The sequence below is a fragment of the Chrysemys picta genome, chromosome 12 (assembly GCF_011386835.1).
Source record: "Chrysemys picta bellii isolate R12L10 chromosome 12, ASM1138683v2, whole genome shotgun sequence".
Lineage (NCBI taxonomy): Eukaryota > Metazoa > Chordata > Testudines > Emydidae > Chrysemys > Chrysemys picta.
Genome location: NC_088802.1, coordinates 20,807,777 through 20,814,664, shown reverse-complemented (window position 1 = coordinate 20,814,664; position 6,888 = coordinate 20,807,777). Strand labels below are relative to the sequence as shown.

The 6,888-nt window shown below is 41.3% G+C and overlaps 1 pseudogene; it reads right to left on the bottom strand.

Annotated features, from left to right (window-relative positions):
* Nucleotides 1-4,474: 4,474 nt before the first annotated feature.
* LOC112060833 (olfactory receptor 6F1-like) lies at nucleotides 4,475-5,401 on the bottom strand (annotated as a pseudogene).
* Between the last annotated feature and the right edge of the window lie 1,487 nt (nucleotides 5,402-6,888).

The window sequence follows — 6,888 nt, the reverse complement described above, 5'->3', positions numbered from 1 at the left end:
TCCACCTTCCCACCTCCCATACCGGCCTGTGATGAAAGTAGCTCAATAATCTGTAACCTTTGCCACCATACTGGGAAAGGGAGGTCATATTGAGGGCATTAGTGAGCTTCTGAGGCCACTGTATCTGCCAGGAAGCACGGGACCCACCAATACAGGCTCGGAGCCTTGTCACAATTTGTAGGCCCAAATATGAAAATGTGTTAAACTCTTCAATCCACCTGTGAGGGTATTTCTCCCAAATTACAGAAGAATCTTACTATCAGTCATCTGCTAAGGACCAACAAAATGCCAGTCTCTGTGCTTAAGATGAAACCAAAGCGAGTCTATGGCCCCAAAAGCTTAAATATAACAGATAATGGCTGGAGAAGTACTTTCTTTCTTTCTTTCTTTCTTTCTTTCTTTCTTTCTTTCTTTCTTTCTTTCTTTCTTTCTTTCTTTCTTTCTCTCAGACCTGAAGAAGAGCTCTGTGTGGCTCCAAAGCTTGTCTCTCTCACCAACAGAAGTTGGTCCAATAAAAGATATTACCTCGCCCACCTTGTCTCTCTAAATATCCTGGGTCCGACACAACTACACTTATGTATTTATGATTTTCTGCTTTGTCCTATAATCTTTTAAGTCAAAGATGTCACGTTTTCAAGGGGACCCACTGTACTTCATTTTAATCAGGGTTTGTGGCCAGTTTCTGATCTCAGTTATCCCAGTGTAAACACAGTCACCCGAATGAAGACAATGGAGTTAAGTCTGGATTCTGATCTCAGTTACCTCAGTGTAAATCCAGAGTCATCCCTCTTAAATCAATGGATTTAGAGCCAGATTCTGAACTCTGCTCCAAGACTATTGGATTTCACTTGCTATAACTTGAGTAAACAGAGTGAAACTCCACTGTTTTTAACTGGATGTAGCTTACACAGAATAACTATTTAAGAACTGTGACCCAAATCCTCAAGGTATTTAGGCACTTAACTCCCATTGAAATCAGTGGGAATTAGGTACCTAAATACCTTTGAGGCGCTGGGCCTGCATTTCTGACACTTTTATGTTTTCGGTTTGTGTGACTCCAGGTAAATATCTTCCACCCCGACCCTCTCTCCCTCAGACTCATGCTGGCATTATTGGAGCCATTTTATAGTCTCCTTTCCCTGCTGTTATTTCAGTGGAAAATTCTCCCTAAATATCAGTGGATCTAACACAAAACAGAGCATCTGAGCCTGATTGTACGGGGAGACTTTGACAAACCAGAAAAGTGCCTGAAACCACTATGGCATATTGTTAAAGGCAGCCTAGTCATCAAGCTGTAAATTGGCCATTAAGCAGTCTCAGCTTGACCAAGGCAGGAGGGGGGTGGGGTTTGGGTGCCACAGAAAGGGCAGCTTGTCCCTGCGTCCTTCCGGATAAGAATTGTGTTGAAGTTGCTGATACATGCATTTTAAAAGAGTGGGATATGCCCCAGGAATGTCTATTGGGGTCTCATGGTTACAAATTTTGGAGAAACCTACACCTGGTTAATGAAGGAAGGAACCTCTTGCTTAACCTTTGAAACTGCTTACTTAACAAGGTTTCTTTAAGGGACATGTCATTCTATTACTAATGTATAAATAAAGGGAAAAAGCTTGAGATAGTTGGACTTCTTTGGGGACTCTTTTGGACTCTTTTTGGACTCTCCCTCTGGATACATCTTGCGGTCCCCACCGGCAGACGGAAGATTTGGCCACCAGAAGCCTGCCACTGTGTCACTCGAGAGCCACACTCAGCTTTGGTAATTATCAAGGCTTGGGGGTGTGTTACTAACTTGTTGCGGACGTGTGTAAGTGCTTGAAACTAAGTAAAGTTCAGCTTTAAGTGAAAGCACTCTTGTGTTGCCCTGTTTATGCCAGCCATCTATCAGTCGGACGGCCGTGTCTCCCCTGATTTCGTTCCTGACACCGCCTCGCACAGAGTAAAAGTTAACAAGAGCTTTGGGTTGAAAGAACCCCGGCTAACATGATCATCCACTCACTTGCACTGGTTTTATACAGGTATAACTCCACTGATCAGAATCTTGCCCCATGTGTACACAGTATGTGTTTGATTTTCAGAGGAGCTGTGAGAATCATAACCAGGGTCAAACCACATAGACCGGATCCTCACCTTGTGTAAATCAGCATATCTGTATCGATTTCAATTGAGCAATGCTAGTTTACACCTGCTGGGGATCTGGCCCAGTTTGACCTGGGAAATCAGGGACTATAGATCCCAATTTCTCATTTTCTTGCCCTGGGCTGCAATCTAGTAGACACTGCATTTCCTTCTTAAAGATGCTTTATATTTACTTTCTAAAAAAACCCTTTCCTTTTTCAGAAGATTTGTTTCCCTGAGTCAATCGAGTTTGAAAGTGTTTCGCTGTCTTGAAACACGGGAAAATAAAATAAAGCACAAAGTATCTGTCATTCCCACCTCATGCACCAGACCTCGAGGTGCTCCAGAGGTGTTCCTCTGCAGGAACAATAGCAGCCAGACCTCGAGGTGCTCATTCACACTTTGATCTTGTTAACACTTAGGCCAGATTTCCAAAGGCGTTTAGGCACATAAAGATGCAGACAGGTGCCTAGTGGGATTTTCCAAAGCACCTACCTTGATGAGATGCCTAACTCCCATTGAATGGTAGGTGGCTAACTTGAATAGGCACTTTTGAAAATCTCATTAAGGCATCTATACACCTAATTCTCATTGATTGCAATGGGAGTTAGGCCTCTAAATGTCCATGGGCAACTTTAGGCACCTAAATGCCTTTGGAAACCTAGTCCTCCATCCATTGACCTCAAGAATGAATCTTCATTTATTCCTTCAATGGAGCAGGAGTAGCCCATTACATAGGGATTGTTTCCAGTGTACTCAATTTGTGGACTGAGGGTTGGATGTCAGGAGTCCCACCAATGGACACACCCATTTTTGGCCCAACGCCTGATACCTTGTGCCCTATTCGCACCTGTTCACCATTTTGGTGTGGGATGGGATTAGGGCAGGACCCAATCTATTTTTGAACCTGCTCTGCCAGTAACCATTCACACCAGTGAAGGATCATCCTTCAGATGGGAAAAGGTTTTTTCAACTTCTCAAAAGGGATTTCCACAGGGGCTAATTAACTGGATGGTGATTTTCAATGGGAATTGGATGCCCCTTTGAAAATCCCAGCAACTATTTCCTAGTGACAAACCCAACTATGCCGGGGAGCCCCAGTCATGCATTTCTGGACCAGGACCCCATTGTGCTAGGTGATTAACCAAACAATGGTCCCTACCCCAAACAGTTTACAATCTAATTAAGACAATATGAAATCATCAGTATAAAAACATTATAGGACAAAGCAGAAAATCTCTGGAGTTCACTAGGCCAGACTGTAATGGTCTTACTCACATGAGTAGCACCATTGACTTAAATTTTACCCCATGTGGATAAAGTTATATACATTGGCTTGGCAGAATTCGATGGCTAATATCAATGTTTACTTTTAAGCATTCTTTATATTTTCGTCCATTTAAACTTTCACAGTTGTGGGAAATTATAGGGGGAGGGGGTGGGAGGAGGAGTGGCCAGGCAATTATTTAATGGCAATAGACATTCAGTTTCAAAAAGTTAAGCTTTATAAGATGTTATAACACAAATTGTCAACATCACATGTCAAAATACCCACACCTAGACCCATGATTATATTTTATTGTTGTTTAATTTTTAAAGGTGCCTAAGAGAGTTACGCCCACAAATCCCATCAAAATTGAATGAGGTTTTGGTGCCTAATTCCTTTAGACTCCCTGGAAAGGCCGAGCCTGATTTTAGCACCTAAATACCTTTGGCTTCTGGACCATAGACACTTCTCAAAATGTTGTAATAGAGCTAGAAAGATGTCAAAACATGTGAAAGATAGTAAGAAGCCGTCCAATTTGCATCATCGTGTTGACAGATGTGACAAAGTATTATCACAGCTTTCCAGTCACGTCCAAATCTTCTCCAAGTTTTCAGAGAGTCTTATCAACATTTTCTGGATTGTAAGCAAAGTGATGTCAATGCTTGTGGAGCTACATCAAAAGTACTAGAGTGTTAAATGTCAGAAGCAAGTATCTGGGTAAAATGGAGAAATATATCATATCAGGCTAGTTTATATACACAAACAACGAGGGCCTGATCCTCACTGAAAATAAGACCCCCTTTCCATCATTCCAGCAGTGTAAAAAGGTCTTTCAGACCTTGTAAATTACAGTCACACCCATTTTAAGGCCCATTTATACTGCCAAAATAATTCAAAGTTGCCTTATTGTAAATGAGACTCAGTCCCGGTAATATAGTTTCTAATTCTGGCCAAATTCTGCATTATTATTATTATTTGTTTTATTTAGATACCAGAAAGGATTTATTTAATATTCGGATGTTTTGATGGTTCACTTGATTTCCCCTCGCTGCCTACCTAAATCAATGATATCCAGGCCATTGGACAATAACATCATGTCCTATGAAAAGCCTTTCTCAAGGTTACTTTGACGTCTTTGTTCCTTAGAGTGTAAATGAAAGGGTTAAGCAATGGTGTCACAATAGTAATGAAGACAGAGACAATTTTGTTCATGTCCAGTGAGTTCTGTTTAGAAGGCTTGACCTACAGGAAGATGGAGCAGCCGTACAATATAACCACAACGGTGAGATGGGCAGAGCAAGTGGAAAAGGTCTTTTTCTGGCCTTGGGCAGATGGGATTCTCAGGATGGTGGAGATGATGTAAATGTAGGAGACCAGGGTGACTGCACAGGAGCCCAGGATGACAATAAAGCACATAGAAATGTACACTATCTCAAAGAGGTGTGTGTCTGTGCAGGAGAGCTCTGTCCAAGAATCTATGTCACAGAAGAAATGGTTGATGACCGTAGGGCCACAGAAGGACAACCTGGTGATCAGAAATGCCAGCACAGAAATAGTCAGGAAGCCACCTACCCATGAGCCAATGGCCAACTGAGTGAACAAGGTGCTGTTCATGATGGAGCTAAAGCGCAATGGGTGGCATATGGCCAAATAGCGATCATAGGCCATGACAGCCAGGAGTAGAAATTCAGTGCAGCCTAGGGAGAAAACAAAGTACATCTGCAGGAGGCAGCTGAGGAAGGAGATGGTTTTGCTTTGGGACACGAGATTGGTAAGAGTCTTGGGGATGGTAGCTGTGGTGTACCAGATCTCCAGGAAGGAGAGATTGCAGAGGAAGTAGTACATAGGGGTGCGGAGGCGACGGTGGGTCCCCACTAAGGATATGATGGTGATGTTTCCTGTGAGTGTCAGGAGGTACATGAACAAGAATAGCATGAAGAGTGAGATCTGAAAATAACGAGAACCAGGGAACCCACGCAGAATAAATTCCTTCACATTGGTTTGATTTCCCTTCACCATTGGGGCCAGGTGGTGTACCTGCCAAAACACATGAGACCATAAAGGGAAGACAAAAAAATACACAGGTGATTTTGTTAGATGCAGGTCATTGTTGACAGACAACAAACTGAGCAGTCACATATATATTAGGATTCTGAACACAATTTGTATGGTGTAGTGAACATTTAACTCTCAGTGGGAGCTGGAAACCCTCAGCATGTTGTCGGCTCAGGGCATTAGACAGATATGGGCACCCATTCACCTACCAGAGCTGGAAACAGAACCTGGGCATCCAGATTCCCAGTTTCTTTTTCTGAGCTACTAGAACACACTCCTCACCCTGAGCCTGAAACAGCACCCAAGAGTCCTGGCCTATATTTTGAAAAGAGACTATTGATTTGGGGGTGCCTCTGTTTTTGGATGTCTGCTTTGAGACATCTTAAAGGAAGGGCCTGGCCTCTAGTGGGCAACTTGGGCCCCTGACTCTAGCAACAAAAGGACAGTCCACTGTTGTCGCTGTTGATGATGATGGTGATACCCTCGTATTTGACTTATACCTCCTCTGAACCATTGGTAATCATGATGGTACCACAGACTTCCAGACTCCATTCACCTCTCATTTTGGTCATACTTTATAATGGCTCAATTAATAAATAATTGATGCTTTAATAAATGTTTGAGCAATTTGTATTGTTTCCACCCATGAAAATATGTTGCTTATAACCCTGACATAATCATTTGTAAAACTTTCTATTGATGCACATATAACCATCTGGAACATATATTGCTCATGTTTCTAACATACTTGTAATTTTTAATTGCTTATAAGAAGGCTTGGAAAATCCATTTTTTTAAATAATTTCAACTGATAATAGCAATGTTTATTTTTAAGCCTTGTTTTTGTATTTTTGCACAGTTGTGTAAATATATGGGTTTTAAACATTTTTATTTTATTTTTATCAATTAAATTTCCACAGTGTGAGAAATTATGGCAGGAGCAGACAATGCGGGACTGTCAGGCAATAATTAGTCAATGACCATACATGCTGAAATTCAAACATTTAAAGCTTTATAACTGTTAAAACACAAACTGTCAACATCATGTGTCAAAAAACACAAAGTAAATAGCTTTTAATCAAACCCTAATAAGTTCTCAAGCAACATTAGCCTTACTTTGCCTACCTATCAATTTCAACTATTATTAATGAAAATATTTTTTCATCGGTTTGTGTGTGTATGGTGAAATAGGATTTACTGACATTTCCCGATAAAAATCTAAGCCGTCCAACCCTATTTAGAAAGCATTTATAAATAGTGCCCCAATACAAAGTGTGATCCCATTTTATTCAGTTTAATGAGCCCCTCTGCAAACTGCACTGTCTTTAGTATGTTTTCAAAAGTGTAACTGACGTGAACTTAGTAAATAATTATGTTGATGGTACACAAGATGGAATGGACTCCATGTCCTTCTCTCTGAAATGTGCTGACTACAGAGCTTTTTCATTCTC